Source organism: Megalops cyprinoides, chromosome 19, assembly GCF_013368585.1.
Source record: "Megalops cyprinoides isolate fMegCyp1 chromosome 19, fMegCyp1.pri, whole genome shotgun sequence".
NCBI classification, from domain to species: domain Eukaryota; kingdom Metazoa; phylum Chordata; class Actinopteri; order Elopiformes; family Megalopidae; genus Megalops; species Megalops cyprinoides.
In genome coordinates this window covers 1,308,940-1,326,439 of record NC_050601.1, presented here as the reverse complement: position 1 = coordinate 1,326,439, position 17,500 = coordinate 1,308,940, and the positions used below count along the sequence as shown (strand labels likewise).

Sequence of the window (17,500 nt, the reverse complement as noted above, 5' to 3'; positions counted from 1 at the left end):
GAGCTCTCCATGGTGCTGATGGAGAGTGTGCTTTGGTGAAACTCTCCATGGTTCTGATGGAGAGTGTGCTTTGGTGAAACTCTCCATGGTGCTGGTGGAGAGTGTGCTTTGGTGAAACTCTCCATGGTGCTGGTGGAGAGTGTGCTTTGGTGAAACTCTCCATGGTGCTGGTGGAGAGTGTGCTTTGGTGAAACTCTCCATGGTGCTGATGGAGAGTGTGCTTTGGTGAAACTCTCCATGGTTCTGATGGAGAGTGTGCTTTGGTGAAACTCTCCATGGTGCTGATGGAGAGTGTGCTTTAGTGTAACTCTCCATGGTGCTGATGGAGAGTGTGTTTTAGTGGGACTCTGCATTTTGCTGCAGTGCCCTGATCTGCGTCAGCACTGTTCTGATCCAAAACCAAAGCCCCAAAGCCAAAGAATACAGCAATGAAAAAATGTAGGTAACAGTCGCTCTGGATAGGAGCTCGTGCTGACAGTGAGTAAATGTAATATGAATGTTAGTGAGATCAGAAATGCCCTGAGATCCTCTCTTTGTTTTACACTTGCGTTTATCATGTGGCTGTGCAAAACCATAAAACAAAAAAAGGGGAAAAATTCTCTTACCCAAAGGCAAATGGGGAATGTAGCAAATGGCCACTACTACTGTGTCTCTGAAAGAGCCCTGCAGCCCTGTCACTCCTGGGGCTGTGGCATCATTCAGGGCTGGAGGTTCTTTCTATGGATCTGCCACTGACAGGGAGGAAGTGCGGACTATTGGTCAGAGGGTTGCAGGTTTGAGACTTGTGAAAAGCTTTGCCCCCGCACCCTTGAGACAGACACAGGAGCTATAACATTTCGGTAATTATGCAGCTGTATGAATGGGTCATGTATGAAAAGATAATGTGAGACCTGTACATCAGTGCCAGGTGGAATGGAGTGATGCTGTGTATTAATTCAGTGCGATATCCTACATGGATTCATAAAACAAGCAACAAGCGCTGGTGGAGAAAGGTACGGGTGTGTGAGTGTTCACTCAGTGATGATGAAGAGAACACACTCTTTCGTTTACCTCCAGCGCAAACCAACAGTCCGACTCTTACAATCGCGGCAGTCCAGCGACCGAGAGAATGTGCGTGTGGGGTGAATACATCATCTCTGTCTGCATGTGTGTGTGTGTGTGTGGAGAGATAGTGTGTGAATGTGAGAGCAAGAATGAAAGAGAGAGAGAGTGTGTGTGTGTGTAGGAAGAGAGAGAGAATGTGCATGTGTAGGGAGAGAGAGTGTGTGTATGTGAGAACAAGAATGAATGTGTGTGTGTGTGTGTTGGGGGGGGGAGTTCATGCGTTTCCCTCCTGCTCTCCCCTCCTCCCACTCCCTCCCACCTTCAAGAGCTACTTACCTCTGCTGTGTGAAAAAGACAAACATTTCTCCCTGCAATCTGCATTTCCATATGCTGTCCGTGGTGCTGACGAGAGTGGATAATTGGTCTGAATGTGGTGATGGAGAGAGAGAGAAAGAGAGAAAGGCCATCTGAAACATACCCATTACTGCCTGTTTCTCTTTTTTTCTACTCATCTCAAACCACTTGTGCAGCTGAAAAGATTTGCCTCTGCTGTTTCCCCCTCCCTCTCTCTCTCGCTCTCTCCTTTTCGACCTCCCTCCCTCTCTCTCTCATCCATATTCATCCCCCATCCTTCTCTCTGCCTCGCTCCCCCTGTCACCCGTGGCATGGCATTAATACAGCAATTAGCCCTGAGAGCAGATAATGGACTATTTCATACTGCAGATACAGAGACAGAGAGAGAGAGAGAGAGAGAGAGACAGTGTGTGAGAGAGAGACAGGCACAGAGAATGTGAGACAGAGAGAGAAAAAGGCAAAGAAAGAGAACCAGTGAGAATTTAGCTGTTGAAAATACTGTGAAATAGAAAGTTTTATAAGGCAGTGGAAGGGAGCATCGGTCAGAATGTGAACAGGGGGCTGGGGTGTTGACGGTATAGGTACGGCCTCCCTGTGCCTCACCAGGCTTTGATGCACATAAAATTCCACAGTTTCTGTTTGTCAAAGGAGTAAAAGGAGAAGAAATGGGTCAAAATCCAGATAACTTTCCAAGTCATTCTGTAATACTGGGAAAGCTGGGCTCTCACTGCAGAATTACTGTGTGATGCTATAGCAGAGTACCTTGTGTTATTGGAAAGTAGCATTATTAGCAAGTGATAGATACTAGCATTCACTATTAGCATTAGTAACAGCAGTGTGTAATATATTGTGTGATGGACAGTAGTAGCATTAGCATGTTATGGATAGTGACAGCATTATCATGTGGACAACCAAGACAAAGAGAGGGAGAGAGGAGAGAGATATAGAGAGGGGAGAGAGGAGAGAGAGGGAGAGAGAGAGAGAGAGAGAGAGGAGAGAGATAGAGAGAGAAAGGGAGGGAGAGAGAGAGGGGGAGAGAGGAGAGAGATATAGAGAGTCATGAATTTAATTTGAATTTGAATTTGATATAGAATTATATCAAATTTGAATTTGATATAGAGAGAGGAGAGAGAGATAGAGAGAGAAAGGGAGGGAGAGAGAGGGAGAGAGGGGAGAGAGAGAGAGAGGGCAAGAGAGAGAGGGGGAGAGAAAGAGAGGGGGAGAGAGAGAGAGAGGGAGGGTGGTTACTGCAGCTGGATATTTATTCATTCAGATTCATGTTTTTTAATGAATTACTCATACATTGATAAAGATATAAAAATGTGCACTGTAGAAACAGTTCCCCTGGATAATGGCTTTCTTTTCTGGGCAAACATGGTTCATTCATTGGCTGGGAGTGATCAATACTCCTGCGAAGGTCGCCAATGGGACGAGGGGGCACAGTGTCCCACAATGATGGGGCCAGGCAGTGTGAGAGGCCCAATCAGCTCCTGCCTTCAGACCCCGCCTTTAGGGCGCTGAGTGATGACAACATATTTAAAGCATGATTTGGCAAATGTGTGACAGAGAAGCTTCTAGCGGCATGCAGTGTCTGATATTTGTATTTATTCACTTGGCAAGTGCCAAGTGCTCTTGTGCTGTGCAAAGCAAAGGTACATAGGAAAGGTGCATAGCAAATACAAAAGGCCAACCCTTAACCGTTACAGTGATTAAACAGGGAAGCCAAAATGCAGGGCCGGAGAAGTGTGGGGTGCAGACGCGGATACCAGCGAGCAGGGAGTGTCAGTAGACCCTGTGGGAGAAGTCCAGGGCCTGGACCAGGAGGAAGGGACAGATCCTTTGGATATGAACATGTCGCCATTGCTTGATCTGAGAGTCATGTGAGCAGTCATGTGACATGGGCGTGGCTGGAACACACCACAGTGTGTGCTGGATTACACTTTATTTTGTTTTTGGCGGAATGCACCACCATTTGAGAAAGACCAAAAGACCCTCCTCAGCCCCGCTAATCATGCCCTTTGGGGTGTATTTTACTGTGTTTTTTAAAGCATTCTTGATAAGAGCGACGGGAATGCATTCATATTCATGGGCTATACTCTTATAACTGGATAATGGTCTCCTTTACATCCATGTCAAGGCTCCAGAGATCTCCACATCATGCATATCATTCCTCTCCATTACCCCTTTCCCACTGTAGAGCTGGAACCAGCTCCTAGAAAAGCCCAGGGCACAGGTGGCAGGACAGGGTCCCTAACCCCCCCCCCCCCCCCCCCCCCAGCTGTGGGCAGGAAGGGTGTGGAGGGCCCCAGGAGGCGGTGCAGGGTGACAGTATCCTGGTGCAATCTCAGTTTCATTACTGTTTTTGAGAAAGAGTTAATCCACACTCCTAAAACAACCTCATAAGTGCATGCAGCAAATACAAGCCTGCGTTAGTGTGTGTGTACATGTGTGTCTGTACTTTTGAGTGTGTATATGCGTCTGTGAGTCTGCCTGTACATGCGAGTCCAGGTCTGGGGAATAAGGAGTTAACTGTTGAACAAACAGGGAAATCCATGCCGGGTTTTGTAAAGTACAGCGTAGCTGTGCGAGGGAGAGGGGGAGAGGGGGAGGGTGGGGGATTTCGTTCTGCATGTATTCACAGCACAGGGAGAGGCGTACATTTGGGCTAATATCTCCCCTGCAATATTCGCACCATTCAACACCATTGCGGCGTGCCATTATACAAAGGAGAGAGGACGTAAGAGGCCTGGCGTGATAATTATCGTGAAACATTACAAAGTCTGCGATCGCTGAACCACTGGCTTGGGTGGCCGTCGGGGGCAAAACGAGAATATTACCGCCCCTCCCACCTTCGTGTCAGCCTCTCATCTGGAATCGCCTGATGATTTCCAACCCAGAACGACGCTGCCGAAAGGAGGTCTGTGCGCACATAAGTGAATCTGTTCATTGGAGATTCAAGGATTTTCTGAAACTCATCACTCCATGTTCTCTTGTCACCTGTGATAGAGAATAAAAATAAAAAGATAACTATCAAAAACGGCGAAGAAAAGGGGACGACAGAGAAATGTGAATCCTGTTTTTGTGCTTGTACTGGTGCCTGTAAACCGGGACGGTTTTGGGAATGTAATTATCACTCCGCGGCACGTAAAATAGACTGCTCTCAGACAAATCTTTTTCATGCCCACCTTCATGCGAACGTTGAATACCGAATAAAGAAGAGCCCCACGAATAAGCAACAGCACTGCTGTACGGATGACCGTCTGCTCAGCCTTTGGCACGCGTGACTCTATGTAGGCTACAGTGTTATAAACCGCAGGACATCTGTCGCATAAGGAGAGCCTCTCTTTTTTATAATAATAAAAGGATCAATAACGCTTTTATAATAAAATTTTGTTTTTTTTGCTTAAATTTGGATCTGAAAGCATGCCATTTGAAACGAGAAAACGTCGCACACATAAAAGGCAGTGTGTCTTTCATGTCGCTTTAACACCAAATATTGAATAATAATTAATCAACTAGCCAGTCAATCAATCGATCGATCGATCGATACGTCGGTAAAAATGAGTTTTTGTTTTTTTTGCCGAACAAGACAAGTTCGACTGTGGACTTAAGGAACAAATGAATCAGTTAATCAATGTGCAAATGCATATTTTGTTATTTAGTCATAGTCGGGTAGTTTGTGAGAAAACTGATGTTCGATTATGTATTAATTTAGCGATTGCTGCCGCTGAATAACGATTATATTTTTTAGAATTGGAGTACTCAAATTTGTAAAGGAGAAGCTTTTTGAGGAGAAAATCAACACTTCGACACACTGACAGAGAAAGACAGAACGACTGATCTTTTCTCAGCGCGACGACATGCGTCGCAAAGCAAACCTCTGGTATTTTTTTGCAACCGCCATCAAAAGAGAATCTTTATTTGCGTAAAGGCAGCAGCCTTGTTGATTATGGTAGCCTTTTATAAAACCAGAAAATCCGCTTTAGTTCATTCTGTATGTTTGTCTTTTTATTTTTGTTTTATCAACGTAATTTTCTGATGCTTTTTGAGCTTTCTGAGTATGGGAAGCGTTCTTCGCCACATTGTTGAATCTAACCTGTCATCTCCATACCGTTGAAACGGACTGCGGAAGAAATCTTTTTTTCTGGCCATTATTTATTTATTATGATGGTGCTTTAGAGGTAATGCTTTAATCATTCGTCTGTAAGGAAGCACATCTTAAGAAAGGACGTCGAGTGGTAGCTATTTATTTTGATTCGTCTTTGGTGTATTGATGTGAGAGTTAGCCTGCTATGTGGGAGGTTTCGCCGTCCTGCTCCTTATTGTCGGGGCGGATTTTTCTCGTTTCACACTCACTGGCTCGCGGGTCTGCCTGGAAGATATCATCTGATTAATTTTTAATCTGAATGCATCTGCACGGAGAAGGCGCAAAAGGGGGAAAACAACGGATCACCAGAGAAGGAGGCAGAAAAGAGGGGAAGCGAGAGGGAAGAATGAATGAGTCTCACTGAGCCAAGGAGGCAGGAGATCGGAGGAAACCAGGTAAGCCATGAAGCGGGCTTTCATGCAGGCTATTCCAGGCTACGGGGTGCAGCACTGAACGCGACCGCGGGGTCCGTCTGCCTCCGCCAGCTTCATAACAGGGGGTGGAGAGGCGTGTAATGCGATTTATTTATTGATGTTTTATGCTTGGGTAGAAACGGAGTTCGTGTTAATGGTGAATCAACACGCGTATTCATCGCGGTTTATATGTACTCATACGCGCGCGCGCACACGCACGCACACACACACACACACACACACACACACACACACTCACACGCCCACGCACGCATTCATACACAGCCATAGGATTTGAGTGTTGACGTCGCGTGAGTATGTAAAAGGCTGCTGACGGCCTGTCGTTATAAACTGAAACGGTGACATTTTGCCCTCGTATGTTCCCCTCCATATTTGTTGAAAGACATCCTTAGGCTATTTGAATATCGGTTCATTTATCTGAAGCTGGACATACGATATCAAAGTGAAGTGTTTACCGCTAATGTCAAACAGCACAGAAGCGCACACACATGAGAAGTAGATATTACACGTAGCAGTCACAATGAAAAAAATATGATTTCGACCACATGAGTGACACAAGTATGCCCTTTTCCGCGTCATATAGGACACATGTCATTGGACAGTTTTTTGTGTATCAGAAAACGATTACAATTATGAACAATCCACACAGATGACAAAGGACACGCGAAGGGGATATATAACTGTGTGTGTGTGTGTGTCCGTGTGTACGTATGTACGTATGTGTAGCCCTCGGAAGTCAGTGGTTTGTAAAGTGGCCGGTTCACCCTCCCCCCACCTCGGTTTTCCATCTTTACTGTCAGTCTCAGCTGATTCGTCTCCCTGACTAGTCGCCTTTTATCATTAGGTGGTTTATGGTGTGCTGTACAAGAAAATCCGCATTAGAGTAAAGCTCAGATGTGTGTTGCGGAGCATAAACATTAATCCTCGACCTCGACCCTACACATCCTTTACACGCTCACAATCAGTGGCTCACCTGAGCAGTGGCAATTTTGATTATAAACGCAGAGTTTTTCTCATAAATATGTGTACGATTTCACAGCTTTTCAGCGAGCTCACGATCATACCATCACGTGATCTGACAGTTTTTTTTTTCTTTACGGATATCATATCTTCATCTTGCTAGGATTCGATATTTGCCATTAAATGTCATTTTAGTCAAATTTTCAAAAACTCGAATTCAGAAATATCATCCATAAAAAACGATATAGCGACCGCTTGTTGATTTGTCCATTGGTATTTGATATGCGGCGGATATTCCCTGCAGGCGCATTACAAAGCCAACCCACGGGGGGTCCTTACCGGGGTTCCAGAGGAGCGGAGACGCCTAGGAGTAGAACATCGATTTAATTTAGTGGAGTACACACTCACTCTGTCACGTCGAAGTCTGTAGATCACGCCGTCAAAATACCTTTACTTATCAGCCAGTTCAAACGATGTACCTCTCTGTGTCAGGGTGAGAAGAGGGACCGACCGCCATCTCCAATGGGTAACTAGAGACTGAGTGTGGAGTTCACTGTAGTGATCACAAGCAATAGTTGGGCCCCGATCTTGTCGTCACAGAAAACCAAACACCTCAGATGTGCAACGAAATCTAATAGCCGATGTACGTAGCGGTAGCTATGACAAGCCACTTCTCCAAAGACGAATTGCGATAACGCTGCTGGCTGCAACGTTAATGTACTAATTGGCCAATAGAATTAATGTCGACAATGTTGTTTAATTGAATGTAATGTCAGAAATGCTGCCACCCCCTTGGCTGTCCAGAGTGTTATAAAGTGTTATTTTGAATTATTTTGTTGTTCAGTTTTGGTCGTTATTATTCTTTGGGCTCTTTTTTGTGAGGTCTGTTGTCTTTAAGATAACAATGATAAAATAATAGAAATTTCCCCCTCAAAAAAAAAAAAAACCCTGGCAAGCCGAATATTGAGCATGAACACCACAGCTTTCATGAATAGTTGGACAGGGGTTCACTCGATTTCCATGGCTTGGAAGACTGTGATGCAGAGGTACACCAGTTCAGTGCAGTATGGTTTGCCAGTTGGCTTTAAGGCTGATTGACAGGCAGAAATTCAGAGATTAGCCTCAGCGTTAGCATTGACACCGTTGCAGTTGTTCAATACCTGTAAATCTGTTGTATTGCAGCCTCCAGCTGCCGAACTTTGGGTCAATATTGCCCGCTGTGCCGCAATTATTGTCAGAAAGGAAAACCATAATGTTGGAACCGGACCTGCACCAGACCACATGTCATGCAGCAACAGAAAATCTGTCAGTCAGTCAGCCAGTCTGTCTGTTTGCCACTTCACCCAGAGACACAGGCTGAGACAGCCTTAAGCCTGGAGGTTGCGGGTTCGAGTCACAGGCAGTGCACCACATTTGCACCCTCTCCACCTAGCAGCTTGTCAGGCCTCCCTGCTCAGTGAGGGTTACATGCACCTGTTAATAGCCAGGTTTCTGTCAGGTGAAACAATTTCCCGCACAGATGAAATTTCATTCAAAGGAAGTTTTTTTCTGACATTTACAGTGCATTCCTTTTGTAGCGTCCCCCTTTTTGATGTTACACAGGTGACATCGCGGATGGAAAGAAAATGGAGAGATGGAAAAGGGGAGGGGGGGTGCTGGAAATAGCTGCCAGCAGGAGGGGGCGCATTCTGTCCTGGCGCCCGTGGGGAACTGCTTTCAGCAGGCTGCAGCAAGGTTTGCCTCAGAGTCTCCCACCCTCTTCCACGTTCTCTCTGTAATCATGCACACGCTGGTGAGGAGCGGTGAGAAACAGCCACCGCTTGTTGATTGGACCAGTGAAATATCCACATGCTTTTTATTGGTCGGCCCCTGCGCATACATTATCTCATTCTGACTCAGCTGAGCCGAGCTGCTTTAGCAAGGTGCTCCTAACCTTTGCTAAAATGTAAGATGTAAGCCATGAAGATCGTCCTGGGCAAAGATGTCTGAGGAAATAATACAGGTTCTGTTCTGTGTCACAGCTACAACTGATACCTTCTCTGTTTTCCAGGGTGCAGTCCCTGACAGCTCGACCCCCCCGCCATTAGGGGGATGACCTCTGCTTTACAGGCTGGCTGTTTTGTAACCTATATTGTTATTGAATTCTTACAACGCTGAAAAAGGGAGAAAAAGCCAACCTGAGAGTTTGCAACAATGTGCCCATTTATGCGGTTACAGTGTATTGTGCGATGCGGTGAGGTGCTCTGCAGGAAGCAGAATATTCATGTCGGCTAACAGCCAGCCATCATTCAGAGCTGCGTACTAAAGTACATGACGCTCCCAGCACTGTATAAGCAAACATAAGGCCCGCCATTCCCATTCCAGGCCTGCGAGTGCTCCTCCACCCCTGCCCCCCTCCCCTTGCGGCTGCCCGGATCTCACCAGAGCCAGGTCCTCTGGAAACAGCAGTGATGGCACGAGGTTTCACGCCACCGTCTGCGGTGAATGGTACAGACACAGTGTGTGGGGATAAACGTTTCAATGAAGACACTTTGCTAAGCTCCCAAACTGACCCTGAGAAGTGACGGATTTCTCAGTAGGTACATTCAGAAGAACTGCTGAGCGCTGGACCGTAGAGCAGCAGTGTGGAGTCATGGTCAGAGCGCTGGGTGTGGAGTCATGGTCAGAGCGCTAGGTGTGGAGTCATGGTCAGAGCGCTAGGTGTGGAGTCATGGTCAGAGCGCTGGACTGTAGAACAGCAGTGTGGAGTGTTGGTTAAAGCGAGTGTATTTAAAGTGAGTGTAAATAATCTCACAGTTATGTCCCCTTATATGTAGATTTAATTAAGAGCAAAGTGTTGCTTGCATTCCAAAGAAGGATCCTGCATTCCCTCTAAAGTCATGTGGCAAACGTGTCTCACTGCCTCGAACCTGATCAGCAGCATTCGTCAGATGCCCACTGACCCCCACACTAATCGGAGGTGTTTGGAGATTGATTGACAGCAGGGAATCAATAATGCATTTCTGCGGACCTGACATTTTCAGCGCTATTCTGCTTGTATGAATAAGACTGTCCAAAAGGTATGTGTGTCTGTGCACATGTGAGAGAGGGTGCTTCTTGCTAAGACTATATATGTTTCTGTTTGCTGAATCTTTCTGTAAATCATTGAGTTGTTTTTCTTGTTGTGTGTGGCATTCTGTCTTGATGTGTTGGTTGTGTTTGCCTTTGCTCTTCACCACGACAGAATTACCTTCAGTCCTCATGAACCCAAAACATTGCACTACGGCTTTCATTATTATTAGAACAATTTAATTAAAATAAAATGTTATTGGTTACTTGTTGCAGTTGAAAATGGTGATATTTTCAAATTCTTTTCAGGGCTTTAATGGAACTGTAGGTGTGAGTTTATTCAGATATGTTTAGTTCTGATAGCTTCGGTTATTTATCTTAGCAGGTTATTATATTCTGAGTATAACCCTGAAGGGGACAGGCTGAAATTGTAACAGCCCTTACTGGCTGCCTTCTTCTCCATGTGTGACAGCAGACTCTACACCGCAGGGGTCGGTCACTCTTTTGTACGTGGAAACACAGATCTCTTCACTTCCGACCAGGGATTAGTTACAAATCGGATCTGAATCATCTGCGCTCCAAACCTCGCTGGTTGCCTGTTCCTCAGTGACCATGCGGCAGCGGATGCCCTCATACCAGCCCTATGTTGAGTGGTGTCGAGGCGTCCAGTCAGGGCGTCCCCTGTGATTGGATGAGCGAGGGCTAACACACATGCGTCAGGTGGCAGCCAAACCTGCGTTCTTTGAGACGGGGCCTTGGGATTTATGATTGAGTCCACTGTGAATATTTCCATGATGCTGGTTAACGTGAACGCAGAGGAGTTAGGTGTGTTTGTGCAGGTGCTGAGAGAGAGAGAGAAAGAGAAAGAGAGAGAGAGAGAAAGAGAAAGAGAAACACACATAAGAGCCCAAAACGATCACTCTTATTTCCCTGAGGCAGAAAACAAGGATGTGTGTGGGGGGGGGAGCTGTGTGTGTGTATGTGTGTGTGTGTGTGAGTGTGTGTGTTTGTGTGTGTTCTTGGTTTTCTGCCTCCCTTTCTGGGGGAATGCCCATTTTGTTTGTTGAATGATACTGAAGGGGTTTGCAGAAGCAGCGAGGATGAGGCACTGAGATGTCGTGACAGCATGGGCTCACTCGAAGGCAAGGTCATCCTTTTAGCTGTGGGGTTTTTAGCCTTAGATGTGCCGCTTTTAGTGATGATACAGCCTTTAAGCAGTGTGGCTGGGGGGGGGGGGGGGGGGGGGGAAGGGGGGCTTTTAAACTGTGTTTAGAAGTTTAAGAAGGTTTACAAGCTGCATAAAAAGAGTTCGTAGAGTAAACAGCCTATTGTAAAATGCACTCATACTGTAGTAAAAAGCATGAGTGTGGCCTAAAGGCTCTTGGGAAGCACTTTTCCCAGGATGCAAAGCATCTTCTTTTTCAGTATGATGAGAGGAAAGTAGAAAGAGCAGTGGTGAGGTTTATTTGTGAAGAGCAGTGAGCTCTGCATCAACTGCTCCATCCAGGGCCTCTCACAAGAGCTTATAGACATGTCGGTGCTGGGAAACTGTTCTAACGGCTGCCTAGCAGACAGCAGTACAATGTGTTACACTGAAACACTGAAATATATCCCCAAATTTAAGGCTTATAAGTCGGCACATCCAGATGGGGAATCTGCAAGGGCTCTGCAGAGTCGTTTATAAACCTCAAAAAATCTTTACACGCATTGGTGTAATACCAGTGCGCAAGGATGTGCTGATCCAGGGAACCACAGACCAGCATGTGTCTCGTGCAGAAGATTGAGCTCCTGCCCCCGGGGATGGGTTGTTCCTGGGTAAAAGGAGCATAATAAGAGGTAGCTAGCGTGGAATCTGCAGGTCGAGATCTTGCTGAACAAACCTAGATTTCGGGGGGAAATTTTTAACTCCTGTTGAGCCTGATATATTATGAATTTGAATTTTGCCAAAGTAGCATTTGAGTGACTGATTATCAGAGTGAACTGTGAAATACTGTATCTCCAACATTTATAATGTCATTTAAAATTGGCTCTGGTGCAGAAAATAAAGGCTAAGATGTGGCGTCTGAGTGAGGTGTTGTTGGAAGTGGAGTTTGGTAGGGATTGGTGAGTTGGACCTCTGCTATTGTTGATTCAAATAAATGACAATGACGAGGATGTTACCAACGTAGCCAGTGAATAACAAATTTAAGGGTTGAAGCAAAATGTTTGGGAGTTACTGAAGTAATTCTGGAAGATTTACATAGAAACCAGAATGGGACAGATACCTGCTAAATGAAATTTAACATTGGAAAGTTCTCCAATGTTAATTTCAATTTAAAAATTAAATGTTAAATTTAAATTTAAATAATGTTGTTAATATTAAGAATTTATAGAATGGGAGGCACAAAATCAGGATGTGCAGAAGATGGAAAAGGATTAGGTGTAGTGGTTGAACCAGATATTGCTCCAGGCTAATGTAAAGGAGAAGAGGATGCTCGTGTGTATGTATATGTATGTGCATGTGTAGATGTGTGTAATGTGTGTGTGTGTGTTTAAATGTCTGTGTGTGTGTGTGCACATGCGTTCCTGTGTGCGTGCGTGCGTGTGTGTGCCACCTGACTCCAGTATCATCTCAGACTGAGACAAGATTTGAATATTTAGACCAATTGATGTAAACAAGAGGGAAAAGTCCTTTAGGCCTTTTCATGACTGGTTTGTTTAAAAGAGTGAGATGGAAAAGAACGTGTGCCTTTTTACTGTATTGGACTGTGTCCTGGTGACTGAGAGGGTGGCACGTTTGGAACATACTGTAAATATGCAAAAATAATCCAAAACACTCAACCAATGGATCAGCCAGCCAGTTATACAGACAGACAAACAGAAAATGAACCTAACCTGAAATTTACCTGAAACCTGAAACATTAACATACCAAAATCACTCACAAAAATGACAATTAAGCAGCAGTTCTCAGAAACAGCACACTACAAAGAATTTAAAAAAGATTAGAAACAATAATTATATTAGTGCTGCCAGCTCAAAATCACAAAGTAAAGGCTTGTTCTCCTGCCCATAAGGGTTTTGTTGAATTTAAAGAGAGAGAGAGACGGCAGGAGAAATAAATGGAGGGCAAGAGAGAGAGGGAAACTGAAAACAGGGAAGGTTTCAGGAGTCAATACTAATATGTTTGTCGGAAATTTACAGAGACGTCTGGCGCTATGGTCAGATGTTTAGGCTGTCTAATTGGCCTTGGTCAGTAATGCGGGTGAGTGTGAGTGTGTGTGTGTGTGCGTGTGTGTGTGCGTGTATGTGTGTGTGCGTGTGTGTGAGTGTGTGTGTGTGTGTGTGTATGTGTGTGTGTGTGTATGTGTGTGTGTGTGTGTGTGTGTGTGTGTGTACGTGTGTGTGTGTGTGTGTGTGTGTACGTGTGTGTGTGTGTGTGTGTGTGCGTGTGTCTGCAGAGAGAGAGGAAGGTGGAGGGAGGGAGAGTGAATGGAGAGGAAGGTGCCAGATGGGAAGAGGAAGGAGAGAGAGGGAGAAAGAGGAGTGGAAAGAGAAGAAAAACACCCCAAGCATGGGAGAGAGCATCCGGAGTGCCTTAATTAAGACTGATAATTAAGTTGGGATTTTTTCTCTCTCTCGGTGAATGAGTGGAAACACCCCCTCTGTGTTTCCACTCATTCATTCATCCTGACTGACACACCGTATTATGATTACTGACCGCTACTGACCACAATATGAACACAACTGACCACAACACAACCACTGCAACATTATCATTGGACTGCAACACAACACACAACTGCTGCCTATAGCATGGTCATCAGTGCTCACTGAGAGGGAGGGAGAGAGAGGGAGGGAGAGAGAGGGAGAGCGAGAGAGAGAGAGAGAGAGAGAGAGAGAGAGAGAGAGAGAGAGAGAGAGAGAGAGAGAGAGAGAGGGAGAGGGGGGGAGGAAGAGGGAGGGGGGGAGGAAGAGGGAGGGGGGGAGGGAGAGAGAGAGAGAGAGAGAGAGAGAGAGAGAGAGAGAGAGAGAGAGAGAGAGAGAGCGAGAGAGAGAGAGGGAGGGAGGGAGGGAGGGAGGGAGGGAGGGAGAGAGAGAGAGAGAGAGAGAGAGAGAGAGAGAGAGAGAGAGAGGGAGGGAGAGAGGGAGAGAGAGAGAGAGAGAGAGAGAGAGAGAGAGAGAGAGAGAGAGAGAGAGAGAGAGAGAGAGGGAGGGAGGGAGGGGGGGGAGGAAGGGAAAGGTAGAAGCAGACAGATGCAGATTCACCTGAGCTCCGGCTCCGTAGGTGTGGTTATCCGGTGAGGGATTAACATCGTTTGAACGCAGCTAAGCCCCAGCTCTGCTCACATGGACAGAGATTCCTCACTATGAATCATAATCCAAACGACCCCAGCAGCACCCAGCAGAGGACCACTTTCCTCTGAGGCTCTTCCTCGGGTCTCACCTGGGTCGTCTCTCTGCAGGACGGGTGTGGGGGCTGGAGCAGACGTGGGGGGTGTCTGTTTTCAGAAGACACTGCAGCAGCCCCCCCCCCCCATTCCCTTTATCTCCATCTGAATCTCCCCCAAATCCAGATTCAGCTTCAGATGACACCTGAGAAGACAGTGATGCTAAAGCAATTACCTCTCCCTCCCTTTATAGTATTTAAATTAAAACAATGAGTAATAAATTAACCAGGATTATTAAGGACTATTAATACACATAAAACAGGTAATAAAATAAAAACCAACCAAATAAATAAATGGTGATTCTGAACCTTGGTGATTGTTTCAGCGGTCGTCCCTCACGCCACAGCAGGAGGCCTGGGCTGCAGATAAAAGCTGCTATGGGGTTCCACCTCTCCCTGAAAGGGACTGGACCTCCAGCCATTGCTCCACAATTTGGGGGATTTTTGTTCTTAAATTTGATTATTTAAAGTTGCCCATGGCAGTTTCATAGGGAATGAGGCTCTGTCTCAGCCTCTCTCTCAGGGGAGAGCGAGCACAGCCTGTCTTCCCTGTGCAGCCAAGTCTGCCTGTGACGGCCTTCTCTCTCCTCCTCCTCCCTCTCTCTCTCTCTCCTCCTTCCTCTCTCTCCTCCTTCTCCCCCTCTTTCTCTCTCTCCCCTCTCTGTCTCTCTCTCTCTCTCTCTCCCTCTCTCCCTCTCTCCCTCTCTCTCCCTCTCTCTCTCTCCCTCCCTCTCTCCCCCTCTCTGCGTGGATGTGGTTTTCTCAATATTGGCAGTAGAAGATGGATTGGAGGATGATGTATTTGACAGGACGGACGGAGAGTGATGGATGGGGTGATGAGATTAATGCAGTGCTGAGGTGTTTGTGTCCGTGTGGACGACTGGCAGAGAGATGGATCAAATGGACCAGCAGATAACACTAATCCAGCCCCATAATGCACCCCCACTCCAAGGAAGGGTGGGAGAGTAAAAATGTCTGCATACTGAGGGTGTATGGGACAGGGGTGTGAGGGACCGTGGGCTTAGGGTATAGGGGACCGTGGGGTTAGGGTATGGGGGACCATGGGGTTAGGGTATAGGGGACAGGGGTGTGAGGGACCGTGGGGTTAGGGTATAGGGGACAGGGGTATGAGGGACCGTGGGGTTAGGGTATAGGGGACACTGATGGAATGCAGTGCATTGTGGGAAACACTGCCACAATGGGGGGGGGGGGGGGGGGGGGGTGCTGTCATCAAGCACACAACCTCAGAGACAACGCCATCTGCTACTCTACGCACCCCAGAACTACAGCCCCCCCTATTGTATACACCTCATCACTACACCCCCCCCCCCCACTCTACACAGGTTTCAGTCAGTGTGGGCGGAGCTCAGCTCTCTACCTTTCAACTGCTAATCTTCCTGAAGCTGTTTTTGCCTGTTTTGCATGATTGACACATGTTTAAATAGTGATCACCCACCTGCAGCTCATTCCCTTTTCATTCCGTTGTGTCTTATATGGTGGCATTAGCTTTTCCTTCTCATGCGTCAGTCATAGAGAGATAAAGAAGGCTTCTCAATGGTCATTGCTTCACAGAGAATCGATGAAGTAGAATATTAACCTGCATCAGCAGCCCTGACGGCCACTGCAGTACCCCCGGACTAACGTCTCGCTGCGGCCTGGGCACTTCTGCCACGAGGAAGCGAATACAGGAAATAAATATGCAGTAATTCCCGTTACTTTGGTTTCCCTTTCTGTTAATGATCATGTGCCTGTTTTTTAAAGTTTTGTTTAAAAACACTTACCTGCTCTAAGCTGATCATTTACCTCAAATAAGGAGCAAAGAGAAGGTAATGATGTTTTATTGTGAATATGATAAATAATAGCTATGCATATTTCAAAATGGGTCTGCATTGTGTACATTCATACACTATACATTATTTTATCTGAAACATTTTGTCAATAGGAAGTGGGAGATGTTTGGCCTGCCAGCACTGGTTTGGTGCCCCCCAGGAAAAACTAACTGAAGAGTCCTGCCTACACAGTCAGTTACAGGTGGATGATGATTATTTAAACTGGCATGAAACACCTCTCACCTCGCTCAGAGCATCACTTAGTGCATTTACTCTAACAGGAAATGCAGCTAGCAGGCTGCCTGGCCGATAAATGAGGTCCATCCAAAAGATGGACCTCATTTTATTAAAGATTTGGGGTGACACTGTCGGCTCCTGTCTGACCCTTCCTACAGCTGCTCATTACCCGTCCACCTCTGCCACAAACACAGCGAAACGCAGTCTGCACCCACAAATCAGCCAACCGCTCAGGCACAAGCAGAGCACCAAATGGAACAACTACCTATACATGTTACTAGCAGGGGGGTTATTAATCACTGAAAACACCACAGTTACGTGAATGAGGTTTAAAAGATATCAAGAAGTTATCACAACTTGGAAATATGTCATATTACATCCTGGAGTGATTTCTGGTGATAAATACAGCAAATGCATCCTGAAAGTCTTCTAGCACTTAGATAAGTGCCTGGAAAGGTACATTCAGGTTTCCTAGACTCCCTGGCTAACGGCCAGAAAGACCTTTGTGATGGAATATGTCCCGGAAAGGTACAGCATCACAGAAGAGAAGTGTGCCAAGAATGGCGAATTAAATCTGCTTTAAGTTGCTCCCTCATTGCCTTGCTGATAATGTTTCGTCCGGGGTGAAGAGCCCAGTGAAACGAATGAGATAGTGAACAGCAATCATAAGGCCTGCTGTCTGTAGTGCCCTAAACACACAAACACACCACACACACTGCATAGGCACAAGCACCAGTTCCATACATAGTGCTGAGATCACAGAGCCTTCACTAAGCCCTGGCAGAAGGATCTCTCTCTCTCAGGTAATGGCAGTGATGATGTTGCATGAATGAGTGTGCAGGGGTGGTTAACATGTGACAGACCCCCCCTCCCCATCTCACTGTGTGGAGCCCAGGAAATGCCCCGTGTGGCAAAAAACACTGACAGTCAGGTGACTGCTATGTGAAAACATATGAAACAAATGCAAAAACACATTAGAAAAGTATGCATGCATATACACGCTCACATCTTTCTGTGAGA

The 17,500-nt window shown here is 46.2% G+C and overlaps 1 protein-coding gene across 4 annotated transcripts in view; it reads left to right on the top strand.

Annotated features, from left to right (window-relative positions):
- The window catches only part of LOC118795111 (adhesion G protein-coupled receptor L1-like), a 71,494-nt gene that overhangs the window by 6,105 nt on the left and 47,889 nt on the right, over window positions 1–17,500 (top strand). For 3 of the 4 annotated variants that reach the window (XM_036553478.1, XM_036553477.1, XM_036553473.1), the window contains exon 1: window positions 4,927–5,940. The exons of the other annotated variant lie outside the window; for it this stretch is intronic. The gene's annotated coding sequence lies outside the window, so the exon portion shown is untranslated. Of the gene's footprint in view, window positions 1–4,926; window positions 5,941–17,500 lie in introns of those variants that run through there. 4 annotated transcript variants of the gene reach the window in all.